The 19593-nt window shown below is 45.2% G+C and overlaps 1 pseudogene; it reads left to right on the top strand.

Moving 5' to 3' along the window:
* Nucleotides 1-14817: 14817 nt before the first annotated feature.
* LOC130277919 (U2 spliceosomal RNA) lies at nucleotides 14818-14917 on the top strand (annotated as a pseudogene).
* The last annotated feature ends 4676 nt before the right edge of the window (nucleotides 14918-19593 follow it).

The raw sequence follows: 19593 nt of genomic DNA, 5'->3' as shown, positions 1-19593 counted from the left end.
ACTGGCAGACGATGCCTATGTACTAGGGAAGCATCAATAAAATTTCCCGCTTAGCCAGAGTCCAGAAAGGCAAGAACGGAGATGATCTCTTTGGAGGCTAGGAAAAGCTGGACTGTCAAATTTAAGCGTGGAGAGGTGATATTCACCTGTAGGGAGGCCTCTCCCACAAACCCTAGGTGCGAGCGTTTCCCTGTGACTGTGGACGCAGAGGACAATCTTTGAGAAAGTGATCCGCACTGGCGCAGTATAGGCATAGATTCTCTGTTCGTCAGCGGGTTCTTCCCCGCACGGTCAGGCGAGACCAATATAGCCGCCACTGCGGGAGGCAAGGGAGAAGGTTACGGTGGTTGCTGGAAGACAGTTGCCAGACGAGGAAAGCGCCGAGGTCGTGCAGACTCCCTTTCTTGGCATAGTTCCTCACGTCGCTCTGAAAAATGGATATCAATCCGGAATGCCAACTGTATAAGCTCATTCAGATTAGATTGCAATTCCCGGGCAGCGAGGAAATCCTTGATTTGACTTGATAATCCTCTCTTGAAGGTGGCGCAAAGAGCTTCATCATTTCATGATAACTCCGATGCCAGGGTACGGAAACGAATGGCATACTCGCCCACAGAGGAGTTACCCAGAGAAAAACTCAGCAATGCCGTCTCCGCGGAGGAAGTTTGAGCAGGTTCTTCGAAGACACCCCGAAATTCCATCAGAAACGCCTGGAGATTGGTTGTGAGAGCATCACTGCGATCCCAAAGCGGAGTTGCCCAGGTCACAGCCCTTCCAGTTAAAAGACTGAGGATGAAGGCCACCTTTGCTCGTTCTGTAGGGACCTGATCCGCTATGAGTTCAATGTGCATGGAGCACTGAGTCACAAAACCATGACAGGACTTGGGATCCCCCTCATATTTCTCGGAAAGAGACAACTGCAGGAGCTGGAGGGCCCCCCTGTAGCAGGACGAGGCTGTGGCGGTTGTTGCTGAGCAGTTAGCAACTGCTGCATCATGGCAGATAACTGGCTCAACTGCTGTGCCTGCCTTCTCAACTGCTGAGACTGGAGCGCCACGATGGAAGCGAGATCCAGAGTATCAGGCAGAGGAACCCCAGCGGGATCCATGGCCGGATCTTGCTGTAACGGAGCTGGATGTGGATCCTCTACCCTGTGTGGCTGATGACTTGGATCGTATCGGGGAGCGGAGTCTAAGGTGCCGCTGGTCTTCACCAGAGCCCACCGCAAGGCAGGATGGGCTTGCTGTGGCAGGCGACACCCAGGTCGCCACTCTTGACACGGCTCGACCACACAGGTAGCTGGGCTAGGCGAAGTACCGAATGATATGGCAGTAGCGTAGTCAAACGTAGCAGAAGGTCAAGGAAGGCGGCAAAGGTGTGGAGTCTAATAACATCTGGATACACGGGTAAGGCTAACAGGCTATAAGGGTCGCTTAATCTCAGGCTAGGGGAACTGAAGATCCAGCAGGTGCAGGGACTTATAATGTAGTTATTCACAAATACGAAGAGAAAGAAGTACAGGCAACTCACCACGTAGATGTCTTTAAACTTCATGCTTTATTCCTGGGACATGCAGGCAAAGCGGCTACCGCGCCGCATCGGGATGCCGAGCGCTAGTGTGTTATACGATGACAGCTGTTTCCTTCCGTTCAGGAACTTCAACAGATTGTTTCCATTCACCTGTGCACGTGACTCTATGTACCCTCCTCCATTCGTGACGTCGTGCCAAGGTGAGCGGAACTACAATCTTACAAATTGATTTACATGTGTTATATACAAAATAACAATAAATATGTTTCATTGTTCTTTTCCAGTGTAAATATCGATCTCGTTGTGATAAATTACTTACATTTTTTTTTTTAAATACATAGTTAGACTATTTGTAATTGACCCGATGTTCAGAGGAAGACTCCCATATCTATTCTGTCATTTAACCCCTTCATTTCCTGGGCTCCCGTACGTAATATCCAACGGGCTTCTATTTCCCTTAGTTTTTTTACATTGTCTGGATCTGATTTTATTTTAACTTTTTCAATACCTCTGAATTTTATATTTTTTATGTTTCCTCCATGTTCTGTGATCACATGTTCTATTAATCGTGGTGAACCTTTTCTTGTTTGCATAGAATGCGTGTTCTCCCTGAACCTAACATTAATGGGTCTAATAGTGCTACCTATATAGAACCTCATGCATTCACATACAATTGCGCATATGACATTTTTAGATCGACAGCACATAAAATCTGTTATTTCTTTTTTAACTCCTCCTAGGTTAATACTGTTGCCTGTCATAAAATGATCACACCAATTACAGTTTCCACATTTTTTGTTTCCTCTTATAGGTGACCTATTTAACCAGTTCTCTTCTGTTGTTCTTTTTTCTATGATTTTACTTATTACTAGTTCATCTTTTAAATTTTTTGTTTGTTTAAATGCTATCATTGGTCTCTTTATTTTTAAGTTTCCAAGGATCTGATCTCTCTATTCGATGCCAATTTGCATATATAGAGTGTTTTATTGCTTGATGCATCAGGCTGTACTTAAATGTGAAAGTAAACCATTTCTTTTTTTGTTGTCTCATCCTTAAAGGGGTATTCCAGGAAAAAACTTTTTTATATATATCAACTGGCTCCAGAAAGTTAAACAGATTTGTAAATTACTTCTATTAAAAAAATCTTAATCCTTTCAGTACTTATGAGCTGCTGAAGTTTAGGTTGTTCTTTTCTGTCTAAGTAATCTCTGATGACACGTGTCTCGGGAACCGCCCAGTTTAGAAGAGGTTTGCTATGGGAATTTGCTTCTAAACTGGGTGTTTCCCGAGACACGTGTCATCAGAGAGCACTTAGACAGAAAAGAACAACCTTAACTTCAGAAGCTCATAAGTACTGAAAGGATTAATATTTTTTTATAGAAGTAATTGACAAATCTGTTTAACTTTCTGAAACCAGTTCATATATAAAAAAAAGTTTTTTCCTGGAATACCCCTTTAATCTTAGTATGTTTTCTGTGTCTTCTATTTTTCAATAGTGTACTTCTGTCAATTTTCTTTTCTCTTTCTACTGTCTGTCTTAACATTTGTGATGGATACCCTCTATCTTCTAGACGGTTCATCAGTTCCTCAGCTTGAGTGTTAAATGACTCCTCTGTATTGTTGATGCGTCTAAGTAGTTGTCCATATGGAATCGCTTCCTTTGTATGGGTGGGGTCGTAGCTGGTATAATGTAGTAATGTATTACTTGCAGTTTTTTTCACACACTGCTAGTTGAACTCTGTACATGGACAGCTTGAGGGAGACACACCAAGGGATAGCAGTGCCAACACGCTGTACCTCTATTGAAGCACTTATAATGTAGTGTCAGGTGCAACAACTAATTATGGGTGTACTGGCCCTTTAAATTTCAGAGCTGAGGCCGGGGCTGAGACACAGAGGAAGAGGCAGCGGAGTATGGTGAGTGACGGGCTGGGATTCGCATGCAGGCGCGTCCCGCGTTGCGAATCCCAGCCCCACCGGCAGTCAGGGATTCAAGGACCATGCGCTCACAGCCGCCGGAGCGCAGTGTGTGACAGCATGCCTCTCTTCCCTATATGTCCCCTTCAGGCCAGCGGGCTGTGCAGCACCACTTGAAAGTTCTAGGTAGTTTGCCAACAAGCAAGGTGAAATCTGCAAAGTTCGAGTACAAAACCTCCGGTCTGTAACCTGGCAACCCGACACAGAGACTATCATCTGGTGCTATGCACGTTCCGGAGTCAAGAATAGAGACTATCAAGCCCTGCTGGAGCCTCTGCAACTAGAAGACCACCCTCTTTTCTGAGCTGCGAGAAGCCTTGTCACCGCTATCACCGGGAGAGGTCCAGTCCGGTTAGTCAACCTGTCTGATGCTGCTACTGTGTTACCTAAATACACCCCAGTAGCCCAGTTGTATCTCATAGAGTCAAAGGACATCTTATCAGAACATACGGTGGCCCGACAGCATGCAGCCCAAGTGGCTGAAGGATCCAGTACGACTCCCCCCAAGCCCTGGTGGGCACAACTTCAAGTTGGAGACGACACTACCCCAAGGGACCAAGTCAAGGGAGTCATCAATTTCGCCAAAAGATACCATGAAGCTTTTAGCATACACCCCCACAGATTTCGGGCCAACACTAAATCCTCACAGGCAACAGCCCACCTATCAAGGAAAGACACCGCCCGGTCACACCTCACATGTATCAGACTGTCAAGAAGATGCTGGCTGACACGAAAGAGGCAGATGTCATCCAAGAAAGTCAGAGTTCCTGGGCAGCGCCACTTGTCCTGGTCAAGAAAAATACGGAACCATCCACTTCTGTGTTGACTACAGGAAACTGAACTATGTCACACATAAGGACACATCCTCTGGCAAGGATCAAGGAATCACTCACAGCCCTTGGGTCTGCTGCTAACTTCTCCACCCTGGACTTAACCAGCAGACATTGGCAAGTGCCCATGGCAGACCGGAAGACCGGGAGAAGATCGCCTTCATGACACCCATGGGACTGTTCAAGTTTTAAAGTATGCCGTTTGGGCTATGTAATGCCCCTGCTACGTTTCAGCGTTTGATGTAAAGGAGCCTGGGCCATCTAAATTTTCAGTGTCCTATTGTACCTGCACGATGTCATTGTGTATTCCAAGTCCTACCAGGAACACCTGGGCTGTCAGACATCTTCCAAGTCCTGATGAAGCATGGGCTGAAGAGCAAGCCATCAAAGTATCACTTGCTCAAACCTCAGGTACACTACCTGGGTCATGTTGTCAGCACCGAGGGAGTCCAGCCCAATCTTGAAAAGGTGGAAGTTCTCAACAACTGGCCTACCCCATGCACGGTGAAAGATGTCAGCAGCTTCCTGGAATTTGCCAGCTACCAATGCTGCTTCATTCCCCACTTCTTCCAGATTTCAAAATCCCTCACAGGTCTGTTATGGGGTATGGCGAACGAGAACTACAATGGGAAACTACCTGTTGAATGGGCCAAAGAGCAAGAGACAGCGTTCCAAGCTCTTAAACGTCTGCTGACAGAACCACCCATCCTGGCGTACACAGACTACAGTCACTCATTCTGGTTATATAGCAATGGCAGTTTCGAATGTCTGGGAGCTGTCCTGTCCAAAATCCAGAAAGGGCAAGAACGAATAGTTGCCTATGTCAGTCGTAACCTGCAAGGAGCAGAGAAGAACGATGCAAACGATGCTCATTCAAGTTAGAACTTCTTGCCCTGGTATGGGCCGTGACCAAAAAGTTCAAAGACTACTTGGCTGCCATGCCATTTACTGTCTACACGGATAGTAATCCGTTGGCCCACCTGAACACTGCCAAGTTGGGTGCCATTGAACAACGTTGGGCTTCGAGATTAGCCAATTACAGTTTCACCATCAAGTACAGAATCGGCAAGTCGAATGTCAATGCCGATGTACTGTCTCAGATGACCCCCGGCGCAGAACCACCTGTTGTGTGGAAGGACGTGGAGATGCCCTTATTTTATCAACAGTTCGTGAACCAGAATGCTGTGTCCGCCCTGATGGATGGTGAACCCAGGTCCGAAAAGGATAAAGAAGACCTGTACACCTGAAAGACTCTTCAAGATGAAAGTCGAGTCATGGGGGATCTGTTGGACTACCTTCTTGCAAAAAAGGTACGAACCCGTCTACGCCTGGCCCAGTGTGATTATGAGCTGAAACGTCTGTGGCAACAGAGGAAGCGACTGTTTGTGCACAAAGGGCTGTTGTGCCGAAATTCTTTGGATCCGGTTTCTGGTGATCGACTTCATCAGATTCTGGTTCCCCGAAGAGACGCGGCGATGCTACTTTAAGATTCTATTGGATCCGAATGCGGAGTGACATTGACAAATGGTGCAGTGAATGTGCTGTAATGTCTGTAATGTCACCAAGAATGTGCGCAAAGACGCAAGAGCTCCCCTCCATTCCATACAGAGTGAAAGGCCTAACCAATTGGTCGCGCTAGACCATGTCAAGTTACCCTCAAGGGAACGGGCTCTGTGAGCACATCAACCAAGTCTTTATCCACATGTTGCGAGCCGACTCTGTGTCAAGACAAGAAGAGTGGCCCTGACTGCTGCCTGAACTATTGGAGATCTATAATAACACAGTCCACTGTTCTATGGGGTACACCCCTTTCTACTTGATGATGGGGCACCAAGACCGAACATTTGGGCTCCAAGCCCCTTTCAACAACTCTCCGCAAGCTTCCCTGGAGTGGGTCCCTGACCACCAGAGAAGAATCCAAGAGGACAAAGAAATTGTCAGCAAGAAGATGGGCGAGGCCCAGCAGAGACAACAGGAGGATTATAACCATCATGCTTCTGCCAAACCACTTCAGTTGGGCGATAAAGTCTGGCTGCGGAAGTTTCCAAGAAGCCACAAGTTAGACTCTATCTGGGAGACATAACAGTACACGGTGACGGCCATACCATATCCGGACACTGATGTATACGAAGTACAAAAGTCTGGGTATGAGCCACAAGTTGTTCACCGAAACTGAATCAAGTTGTGCCTGAAAGAAGATCTACCAGTGCTCCCTGCACCACCTCCTCCAGTTGTCAGACCTGTGAAAGAATATGTTCCAGGCGAGGGAATCCACCCATCCATGGATTTCCCCATGTTTTCTCCAAAACAGCCTCTGATCTTCTGTGTCTCACCAACCCCGGGGCTGGTTCAATCAACACTAGTCTCCACACCAGTCCCAGTCTTGTCAGCATTGGCTCCGGCCTATATGTCAGTCTCTAGAGTACCAACTCAGTCTCCAGCCTCTCCAGTGCAGATGCCAGCAACTCTGGGTCCCGCCAGCCCTTGACCAATACCCACACTTGAATTCGTCGAGGAAGAGTTAGCTGCAGCTTCAGAGGCTCCAAGGACTCCCAAAGACGCAAGAGTTCCAGATTCCCCTGAAGTGATGTTGCATAGGCCCCAATGGTCAACACAAGGACAAATTCCTGCCAGGTACAAAGATTAACTCATAATGTAAAGTTATGTACCACACATAGTCAGTTCACAAATGGTAAAAGTCCACACATATGCAAATAATTAAGATAGAACTGTAACATTATTTGTTGTCCCAGTCCACAAGTTCTAAATATATACAGTTATGTGTCTAATGTTTCTCTCCTGTCCACATGTACAGGGTAGTCTACAGGCCAGAGAGTTCACCTGATATCTAGATAATGCACGTCGAGCGATCAAATTGATAAATGTAAAGGTAACACTGTTGTATAGTGTAACAACGTATATTGAGTTCTGGGGAGAAGAATTGAGAACCGAGGGGTCCCAGCAGCCAGGGTAGATAGCCTCTCCCAAAAATATAGAAAACACTAAGCATAAATACATAAGAAATTATAGCGGTACAAAGATACAAGGAAGGAATGTTAAAAATTCAAGGGATTTAACCCCTTAAGGACCAAGCCCATTTTGGCCTTAACCTCTTCAGGAAAGAGGGCGTATGGATGCGCCCTGCATTCCGAGTCCTTAAGGACACAGGGCGTATCCATACACCCGTGGGAAAACCGGTCCCCACCGCTAGTCGGTTGGGGACCGGAGCCGGATGCCTGCTGAAATTGTTCAGCAGGCATCGCGGCATATCGCCCAGGGGGGTCATTATGTCCCCCCATGTCGGCGATGGCCACAGATCACTGGACAATTCAGCCCAGCGATCTGCGGCAGATTCCGGGTCAATCGGGTCTCCAGTGACCCGGTGACCCGGAATTTCAGGCTGTTCGGGGCTGTCTCTGACGGCCCCAAAAAGCCATAGCCAGCAGGGGTGAGGTGGCACTGGTGCCACCTCACGATCGCCCTGATTCGTCGGCCGGCCGACCAATCAGGGCATCTACTGCGGGTGTCACACCAGCTCCGCCCCTCTTCCGGAGGATGTGAGTGGGTGCAGGAAGAAAACCCCGGGAGCTGGGGACCCCGATCCCCGGCGTCCCTGTTGGGATCGGGGCCCCAGGAGTGGCGGCGGCGGCGAGGGACTGACCTGGGGAGCAGCAGTTGGAGCTGAGTGACAGTTATGCAACAGCAGGAGGCAGACCACCACAACTCCCAGCATTCCCTTATGGGCATGCTGGGACTTATAGTTTTGCAACAGCTGGAGGCACATTTTTTCTATGGAAAAGTGTACCTTCAGCTGTTGTATAACTACAACTCCCAGCTTACACAAACAGCTAAAGTGCATGCTGGGAGTTGTAGTGGTGCATCTGCTGGTTGCAAAACTACAACTCCCAGCATGCCCGTTGGCTGTTGGTGACTGCTGAGAGTTGTAGTTTTGCAACAGCTGAAGGCACACTCAGTTTTTTTTTACCTAAGTCAGTGTTTCACGACCGGTGTGCCTCCAGCTGTTGCAAACTACAACTCCCAGCATGCACCGTACATGCTGGGAGTTGTAGTTTTGCAACAGCTGGAGGCACGCTGGTTGTGAAACACTGAGTTAGGTCACAAACTCAGTGATACATAACCAGTGTGCCTACAGCTGTTGCAAAACTAAAATTCTCAGCATGTACAGTCTGTCAGCGCATGCTGGGAGTTGTAGTTTTGCAACAGCTGGATGCTCCCCCCCAATGTGAATGTACAGGGTACACTCACATGGGCGGAGGTTTACAGTAAGTATCCGGCTGCAAGTTTGAGCTGCAGCTAATTTTCTGCCGCAGCTCAAACTGCCAGCGAAAAACTACTGTGAACCCCCTTCCGTGTGACTGTACCCTAAAAACACTACACTACACTAACACACAATAAAATAAAAAGTAAAAAACACTACATATACACATATCCCTACACAGCCCCCCTCCCCTCCCCAATAAAAATGAAAAACGTCTGGTATGCCACTGTTTCCAAAACGGAGCCTCCAGCTGTTGCAAAACAACTACTCACAGTATTACCAGACAGCCACTGACTGTCCAGGCATGCTGGGAGTTTTACAACAGCTGGAGGCACCCTGTTTGGGAATCACTGGCGTAGAATACCCCTATGTCCACCCCTATGCAAGTCCCTAATTTAGGCCTCAAATGCACATGGCGTTCTCACTTGGGAGCCCTGTCGTATTTCAAGGCAACAGTTTAGGGTCACATATGGGGTATCGCCGTACTCGGAAGAAATTGGGCTTCAAATTTTGGGGGGTATTTTACTGCTTTTACCCTTTTTTAAAAAAAATGTAAAATTTTTGGGAAAACAAGCATTTTAGGTTAAAAAAAAATTCGCAAAGAAAATTCACAATCTTAATTTTTTACACTCGCATGTTCTTGTAGACCCAATTTTTTTATTTTTACAAGTGGTAAAAGGAGAAAATTTATACTTATGTTTGTAGCCCAATTTCTCTCGAGTAAGCACATACCTCATATGTCTATGTAAAGTGTTCGGCGGGCGCAGTAGAGGGCTCAGAAGCGAAGGAGCGACAAGGGAATTTTGGAGAGTACGTTTTTCTGAAATGGTTTTTGGGGGGCATGTTGTCTTTAGGAAGCCCCTATGGTGCCAGAACAGCAAAAAAAAACACATGCCATACCATTTTGGAAACTAGACCCCTTGAGGAACGTAACAAGGAATAAAGTGAGCCTTAATACCCCACAGGTGTTTCACGACCTTTGCATATGTAAAAAAATATATATTTTTTTCACTAAAATGTGTGTTTCCCCCCAAATTTCACATTTTTGCAAGGGTTAATAGCAGAAAAGACCCCCCAAAATTTGTAACCCCATCTCTTCTGAGTATGGAGGTACCCCATAAGTTGACCTGAAGTGTACTATGAGTGAACTACAATGCTCAGAAGAGAAGGAGTCATATTTGGCTTTTTGAGAGCAAATTTTGCTCGGGGGCATGTCGCATTTAGGAAGCCCCTATGGTGCCAGGACAGCAAAAAAAAAACACATGGCATACTATTTTGTAAACTAGACCCCTTGAGGAACGTAATAAGGAATAAAGTGAGCCTTAATACCCCACAGGGGTTTCACGACTTTTGCATATGTAAAAAAAATATATTTTTTTCACTAAAATGTGCGCTTCCCCCCAAATTTCACATTTTTGCAAGGGTTAATAGCAGAAAAGAGCCCCCAAAATTTGTAACCCCATCTCTTCTGAGTATGTAAATACCCCATGTGTGGACGTCAAGTGCTCTGCTGGCGCACTACAATGCTCAGAAGAGAAGGAGCGCCATTGAGCTTTTGGGAAAAAAATAGTTTGGAATGGAAGTCAGGGGCCATGTGCATTTACAAAGCCCCCCGTGGTGCCAGAACAGTGGACCCCCCCCCCCCCCACATGTGACCCTATTTTGGAAACTACACCCCTCACAGAATTTAATAAGGGGTGCAGTGAGTATTTACACCCCACTGGCGTTTGACAGATCTTTGGAACAGTGGGCTGTGCAATTGAAAAATTCAATTTTTCATTTTCACGGACCATTGTTCCAAAAATCTGTCAGACACCTGTGGGGCGTAAATGCTCATTGTACCCCTTATTACATTACATGAGGGGTTTAGTTTTTTTTTTTTTACGTTTACGCCGTTCATTGTCTGGGATAATTAACAATATATTTGAATAGTTCATACGTTTACGCACGCGGCGATACCACATATGTGTATTAATAATTTTTTTACGCTTTTTGTGGGGTAAAATAGGGAAAAACGGACGTTTTACTTTTTATTGGGGGAGAGGATTTTTCAAATTTTTTTACTTTTTTATTTTACATTTTTTTAACTTTTTTTTTTTTTACACTTTTTATGTCCCCATAGGGGACTATTCATTACAATCAGTTGATTGCTAATACTGTGCAGTGCTATGTATAGGACACAGCACTGCTCAGTATTATCGGTGATCTTCTACTCTGGTCTGCTCGATCGCAGACCAGAGCAGAAGACCCCGGGAGACGGCCGGAGCAAGGTGAGGGGACCTGCGGCTGTCATGTTGGATGATCCGATCCCCGCGGCAGCGCTGCGGGCGATCCGATCGTCCATTCAAACTACCGAAATGCCGCAGATGCCGTGATCTGTATTGATCACGGCATCGGAGGGGTTAATGGCGGACATCCACACAATCGCGGATGTCCGCCATTACAGGCAGGTCCCTGGCTGCTGATATCAGCCGGGACCTGCCGGGCATGACGCGAGCACCGCTCTGGTGCTCGCGATCATGTCCGCGCGTAAATGTACGTCATGGTGCGCTAAGTACCACATCACCATGACATGCATTTACGTCCATTGTCGTTAAGGAAGGTTATATAAGTAAAACAATGCGGTTATGCAATGTGACCCAGATGTTAATAGCTAGGGTTCATGCATATTCTTCGTAGAAAGGAATTTTTTATCAGGTACTATTCTTTAAAATCAGATAGCTTAGAGTGAGTGGTACTACTTTCTTTCTAATGTAGTTGCAATCTAATGCTGGAATCTGCACTATTCACAGGAATAGGATACAATTGCTGTAGTGCCGTAACCACTGTCTTTTATGAATGAAGTGAAGATGACGTCAGGGGATCGGTTGCTAAGACGCTGCAGCAACTATGTTTTGTGAATGGGACGTGATGACATAATGGAATTAGTGATAACGTGGCATAGACCGACCCTATGTGGGGGAAACCCATGGCAACGTTTGATTAGTAGTTGCGGCATGTCAAACTGACTCGGCAAAGCATGAAGCCAGAAAGAAAAACTGGAAGAGCGCAGCGAGCATAGGGCTGTATTATTATATGTGCCCTCCCCCAAATTTTCAATTTTCCATTATAATTTTACTTATGTCAATAATACATTACATCTAATATCCCCATGCCAATATCATGATGTCACACTTGCCGCACCTTATGGGGCTTCATTAATTTTATCAATGTTAACATCTTGCTATAAACATTTATTTTCCATTCCTGTACCTGCTACTAATATGATAATGTTTCATTCTTATATGTACATATTTATACATTACACTCCTCAAACACAGACATGCCTATATCCTGTTGTATTACCATACATATAATGGATTTAAATTATAGCCGTAGTTTGCCAGTGTTATAATTATAGTGCAACTGGATCACCACATCTATGTGTGCTGCGCTTCCCTCTCTTTGCACATTTAATTCTAGTGTTTATTATGCGGTACTTATCAATATTATTAGCCCCTTCCAGTTTTTCTTTCTGGCTTCATGCTTTGCCGAGTCAGTTTGACATGCCGCAACTACTAATCAAACGTTGCCATGGGTTTCCACCACATAGGGTCGGTTTATGCCACGTTATCACTAGTTCCATTATGTCATTACGTCCCATTCACAAAACATAGTTGCTGCGGCGTCTTAGCAACCGATCCCCTGACGTCACTGTACTACTCCTCATCTTCACTTCATTCATAAAAGACAGTGATCATGGCACTACAGCAATTGTATCCTATTCCTGTGAATAGTGCAGATTCTAGCATTAGATTGCAACTACATTATAAAGAAAGTAGTACCACTTACTCTAAGCTATCTGATTTTAAAGAATAGTACCTGATAAAAAATTACTTTCTACGAAGTATATGCATGAACCCTAGCTATTAACATCCGGGTCACATTGCATAACCGCATTTTAGCAGTTTTACTTATATAACCTTCCTTAAATCACCTGAATTTTTAACATTCCTTCCTCGTATCTTTGTACCGCTATAATTTCTTATGTATTTATGCTTAGTGTTTTCTATATATGTTTTTAAACATGCATGTACTATGTCGGGCCAATCGCCCCCTCCCCCTTTCTTTTTGTCTTTTGTCGGTCTTTTTAACTATAAATAAGAGCCGTCTCCTTGATACACTATACATCTGCAATTGAGAAAGGGTAATAAATGACCCGAAACGCGTCTTGCCCATGGATGTACATGCAGACCACTTTTATGCAAATAAAGTATAAGTACTGCTAAATCCATTGAGTCATCCATCCTTGTTATTTTAATTTTATTTCATTTTATTCACTCATCATATGCTATAAGGAATAGCGCCCTTGGTTGGAGCCTGTTTTTTTATTTTCTGTCTATCACGTTACCAGACCTCCTGCCAGAGTCTCCGGTCAAAGCTCCATTGGCCTGCCATTCCCAAAAAGACCACCCCGTTACCAGGGGTTATGTGATCTCTACCTGCATCCATTAGGTGAGAGTCTCCCAGACAGCTGCTCACCCATCTCCTGTACATTCGCAGGATTATACGAGGCGCTGCCCTCCTTTCTTTTTTTATATATCCCTCTCTATATGTGAATACCTGGGCACCCTCTCCCTGTGCGTAAGATTAGTATGTCAGTGGGGGTCCATCCTCACAAAATCATTTCTAGCCCGCACCTGTCTCTAACAAAAGAGTGGGCTAGAAAGTATCTCGGGAAGTTAGTAACTGTATGAATTGTTGGCTTCGGAAGGTGCCAATGGTTCAAGCTTTGCTCTGTGGCCTGGAAACTGTAAATCGAGTTGTTTCTCAGGCATTATGTCTGACCCTAAAGTACACCATTATGCCAGAAAGCTGTATCACCAATAGGGTTGCCACCTTTCTTGCAAAAAAAAAAAAAACTGGCCATGCTAATTTGCATAATTAATTATATATGCATAACATCACAGGGTACACATAAGCAGGGGAAAATTTGTCCTATTCTCACCCCTAACTTTTTTAGTTCTCCTTATACGGGCCTGTATGAGGGCTCATTTTTTGTTCCCCCGATCTGCAGTTTTTAACAGTACCATTTTTGTTTTGATGTGACTTTTTGTTCGCTTTTTTTTTCAATTAAATTCAGTTACTAACTACAACTCCCAGCATGCTCTGATACAGACTGTGGCTCAAAAGCTATAGCTCCCAGCATTTGGACTATATAGTAGTATATAGTATAGGTCAGTGTTTCCCAACCAGGGGTCACTCCAGCTGTTGCAAAACTACAACTCCCAGCATGCCTGGACAGCCGTTGGCTGTCCGGGCATGCTGGGAGTTGTAGTTTTGCAACAGCTGGAGCAACCCCTGGTTGGGAAACACTGGTATAGTATATGGTGCAACATTCCGGGAGTTGGAGGATTGATTCGATAAATACCGGACATTGCATGGCCGCTATTTTTTATATACAAATACTGGCAGGGTGGCCAAAATACAGGCTGTGCCGGTAAAATACCGGCCAGGTGGCAACCCAAATCACCAATAGTAGGTGCTCGGCCATGACTTTTAGTTGCTATCGACGCTCAGAGTCGAGCGCCTGAATTGGCTATGGTGCTGCTCTCTTCTTGACACTCCCCCTCCAGACGTTCAAGCGCTATTGCTTTCACAACACGCTGGATGTTTATATACCACACTGGTGCCGCCATTACAGTAAGCATATGTGAGCATTACGGCTGCAGATATTAATTTATACATTTAATGGACACATGAGCACTCTATATAGAATCTTACTATATGCAATTTATATATGGATATTAAAATAATCTGAAAATGAACTATGTACTTGTATATGGTTACAATGATACACATACACATGTATTGCACATTAGTTTATGCACTTTCTGTAAAGCTTTATCATGTGGTTTATTTTTATTTTGTATGAATTATTATGTAGATATTTAGATCATATGTTACAGGTATATCTACTGGGACCTAGAAATTCATCAATCAAAATTTTAAACCAATCATAAAGAAGACAAAGCATACAAACCTTTCTATGCCATCAGATGTACCATCTCAAACCCCAGTAATGTACTGGCATACAATATTTTACTGAATCATCACCCTAATCCTCCTGTATGGAACCAAATCTGGGGCTCTTACACATACTGTAGTCTAATGAAGGTGAGATTTCAGCCCAACAGATTTTCCACCTGGAATTTTACAGGCACCGCTTCTCAGCCTTTTGGCTAAGATCAAGTGTAGTATCTGTTCTTATCAGTGGTTTAGTCTTTGCCATTGATGTAGGATGCTGCATGGAGGAGCAGTTGTACCGGGGCGTTTCGGGGCTGGTGCCACGTAACCAGCTCAACGGCTGTCCTGATGGGACCTGTTTCCTCCGGGTCTCACCATGAGGTAGAGGGGTGCAGAGCCAAGGTACGTCTGTGCCTCGGGGAGTGGTGACTCTGAGGTGCCGAAACTCACTGGGTGTTATAACTCACTGAGTGAAAGCACTGCACCATTACTCTTCACCTTTGGCACTCACCCTTTGTATCCCGGCCTTCTGGCTAAGATCAGGGAAATTTTTATAGATCCGGCCGGATGACCGGGCAGTATATCTGCACTCGTCCACTTATTTATTATTTCTTTGTTTGTCACTGTGCCATGCTTGTGTCTTTATTTGTACACAGGATTGTCAGGATGCAGTAGCCCTTCTGGGTGTCCCTCCTGGCGGTCTAGGGGAGGTGTGTGTGGCCATTAGGTTCCTCACCTCCCTGGGCATCTTGGCTTTGGTCAAGATGCCATCAGTATACGGCTCCTTGGCTGATACCTTGGTTAACGCCTAGGTTGAAGCCAGGAGCATTTTCCGCTCCTTAGTATCTTCGGCGAAAAGGAGCATTGAACCTGGAATTTTGCAGGTGCCTTCTGGCCCGGAGGTGAAGGGTAGGTTTGTTTGGGGGCCTCTCTCCTTTTGGAGAAGGGCTTAGCGATAGACAGCATCCTTTGTGCACTTTTTTTTAGTGTGACACGTTTGCACTTTTTCTTGCACTTTGGGTGATAGAGAGCACTTGCCTCGGCTCTTAAAAAGATTTTACAGGCACCCTCACCAAGTTCACTGGAGCACATAAAACAAATGTGTGCTAAGCTGGGCACACCCTCATGGTAGCAGTCCAAGTTCCTATCTGTATAAAGCCTTGTTACACCAGCAACCCCGAAACAAATCATCAAACCCAGCATAACAAAACATCAATCTGCGCAGTCTCACAAAAAGCCGGAATCAGGAAGACAATAAACAAGAGGAATATATCAGTGAATAGAAGAATGACTTAAAGGGGTACTACTGTGGAAATTTTATTTTTTAATCAGCTGGTGTTAGAAAGTTAAACAGATTTGTAAATTACTTCTAATAAAAAATATTTGTCCTTCCAATACTTATTAGCAGCTGTATGCTACAGAGGAAATTCTTTTCTTTTTGAATTTCTTTTTTTGTCTTGTCCACAGTGCTCTCTGATGACACCTGATGCCCATATCAGGAACTCTCTAGAGCAGGAGAAAATCCCCATTGCAAACCTATGCTGCCCTGGACAGTTCCTGACACGAAAGCCCCTTTTTTTTACATAGTCAAGTTGATCTCTTCCTGACATACCTGCCATGACTGCCAGTAACACTCCCCTTTTTCTTAGTCACAGCTTATATTGCTGTTGATTGATTTTGTTTTATTATTGCTTTTTTTAAACCTGGTAGAGGTGTCTGTGACCAGAGTTGCTGAGTTCATGAGTGTGTCGAGGTCTACTTTTTCCTTGATCACATCTCAGTATGCAAAGACCAGAAGTAGCTTTAGTTGAAAGTCAAAGCTTGACATGAGGTGCAGAAGAGTACTTTGTACATTTCTAGTAAAAACACACACTAAACCAGAGTCCTTCAAATAAGTGCAGAGTTGAGTGCAAGTGTAAGATCACCAAAGGCAGTGAGAACCTTTAGTTGTGCACTGCACAAAGATGATATCTGTGAAAGGAAGAGCTCAACTTCACCTGGTTTAAATAGGAGTGTTCTTGTTGTTTTGTACAACCCCTGTATCACCTTCTGAGAAACCTCTTAAATTTTCTCTTCTAATTTAGTTATACATTTCTGACACTTTAAGAAAAGGAGACTGGAGTCCGCAGTAGTAAAGGATTAGGGTGCATTCACACCACGTTTCAGAGATCCGGCTGCTGGAACTGGGCACTCCCGTATCCCAGCTGGACCGGTGCCAAATCTCATTCATTCAAATTTGCCGACCGGAGTCTGATGCTAACTTTTGCCCTGTATCCGGTTTTGTGGCCAGACTGGAAACCGTGGTATGCTGCAGCTTTCAGTCCAGCCACAAAAACAGATAAGGGGCAAAAATGAGCCGACTAGAGTCATTAGCGAACTCCGGTCGGTGCATTTTTTTTTTTAAATCAGATATTTTTTATTAAAGGTTTTTTCAAACAGTTCAAAACAACATACAAACAATAAACCCACCCACCCCACAAATAAACATTCCGAGCGCACTTCTGCGTTATTCTTTTGATAAGATCAGCTACTCCCAGAGGAGACGGTCTGATCCAGAACTGCGCTATAAGCTTCCTGGCCTGATATAACATCCGTAGTATACCCACTTCACTCAAGGAGGGTTCCTGATCGCGTCCAATAAGACCGAGTAAACACACCTTGGGAGCTCTACTCAATGTCACCCCATAAACAGTCCTAATAAGCTGTATCACATCATTCCAATATGCATGTAAGACAGGGCATGACCACATCATATGTAACAAATGAGCCTCCAACTCGCCACACCTGGGGCATGTAGAATCAGACCTAACACCAATGTTATGTAAAAACAGTGGGGTTTTATACACCCTATGCAAAAAGAACAATTGTGATAGTCGATTAGACTCTGACAAAGACAGACGGAGTAAGGGAAAGCACTATAGACCACTCCTCATCACTCAACCCACCAAGGTCTCTTTCCCACTTAGCGCGGACAGTCAAGGGGAAACGCCCATGGTAGAAGCTTAATAACTCGCCGTAAAGGTAAGAAATAATACCCGCAGACTCCCTTTTCGTGACCACGGATTCTAGGACCCTGTTAGACTGTACCTCCATCAGCCATATCCGATTCTGAGTTTCATATACATGACGGAGCTGCAGGTATCTGTAAAATGAGGAGCGCGGTAAAGCAAACTCCTCCTGCAAGTCCTCAAAAGATCTAACTACCCCCTGTACAACTAGCTGCCCCAGTTCACACAATCCCCTCTTTTCCCAATAACCAGAATCTGCAAAGGAGTAAAAAACCTGCAAGCCCGGGTTACGCCACAGCAGTATATATGATACAAAATTCGTAAGACCTAGCAACTTACGCGTATGGCCCCAGAGCTTGCAGAGGAGCTGAGTAGTTGGAGAAGAATCCGGAGGTCTGGTCAGGGCTCCAATTTCAAGAATATGTAGTGGCACTCTCCCTCCATGTTTAGCCATAAATAAACGACCCGTAGGACCTAATAAAGAAGTCTTCGCCCACCCTCTTAACTTGTGTAGTTGCGAGGCAATATAGTACAGCCAGGGATTAGTAATTATTAGTAAGTCATCGCTATCCACACAGGAGAGTTCTGTAGCACATATAGCAACTGCGGCATAAGGACCATTTTTGTTAGATTAGTCCGGCCAACCACCGAAATCAGCAATTTACACCAGACAGCCAACTTTTGAGAACTCTTGTCCAGCAGGGGTGTCAGGTTCCTGGGTATAAAATCATGCAAAAAGGGTGTGATGGTAATACCCATGTATTTAAATTCCTTAACCACCTGTATATCAGAGAGGGCTATCTGAGGAATATTAGGCAAAGCATCCAAGGGCATCAGAACAGATTTGTCCCAATTAATAAGCAGGCCAGAGTAGGTACCGAACTCTTAAATAATAGACATAACAGGGGCCAGGGACCTAGCAGTATCACCCAGAAACAATAACATGTCATCTGCATAGAGTGCCACTCTCTCGTCAATGGAACCGTAGCGGAATCCAATCAAGTCGGTTGAAGCTCGCAGGAGACAAGCCAGTGGCTCTATGGCTAACGCAAAGAGCAGAGGCAACAAGGGGCATCCCTGTCGCGTGCCCCTCTGTAGTGCAAATGATGGGGACAATCGGCCATTAACCCAGAGGCGGGCAATCGGGCTCTGATAAAGAAGTTTAACATAAGTAAGGAATCTAGGTCCGAACCCCATAGCTCCCAGTACCTTCCACAGATAGTTCCATTCTACGCTATCAAATGCTTTGGCAGCATCCAACGAAAACATCGATCTTACTCCTGCACCCTCCTGAGTCATCTGCAAATTGAGGTATACTCTCCTAATATTGTCAACCGTAGACTTACCCGGCATGAAGCCCGTCTGATCACCATGTACCAGAGACAACACAACCCCAGCTAATCTGTTAGCAAGTACCCAAGCCAGCAGCTTCACATCAGCACACAATAATGAGATCGGTCTGTAAGAATCGGCACATAGTGGGTCCTTTCCAGGTTTTGGTATAAGTACAACAATAGCCTCCATCATAGACTGAGGTAAAGAACCACCCAAAGCCGCCGACTCGACCACTCGCAACAGCTGGGGCAGGAGTATCCCAGAGAATTTTTTATATACCTCACTCGGAAGTCCATCCGGACCCGGGGCTTTTTCATTGGCTGTATCTTTCAAAGCTAATTCCAGTTTCTCCAGAGAGATGGGCGAGTCCAGCTCGTCCCTCTGCTCCGGAGAAAGGGAAGGGAGTGATGCCCTGCTCACATAGTCCACCAAGGCCCCCCCAGTACAAGAGATCTAGGTAGAATACGCATCCTTATAAAAGTCCACCATCACACCCATAATATCCTCATCAGTCATGACCTCTCTCCCCCTGCCATCTCTCAAGCAGCCAATATATGTAACTTCCTGCTGGGCCCGAGCAATGGAAGCCAATACTTTGCCCGTACTCTCACCACACTCAAAGTAGCGC

The sequence above is a fragment of the Hyla sarda genome, chromosome 6 (assembly GCF_029499605.1).
Source record: "Hyla sarda isolate aHylSar1 chromosome 6, aHylSar1.hap1, whole genome shotgun sequence".
Classification (NCBI taxonomy): domain Eukaryota; kingdom Metazoa; phylum Chordata; class Amphibia; order Anura; family Hylidae; genus Hyla; species Hyla sarda.
The sequence above is the reverse complement of the archived record's forward strand: the minus strand, read 5'-3'. Positions and strand labels throughout refer to the sequence as shown.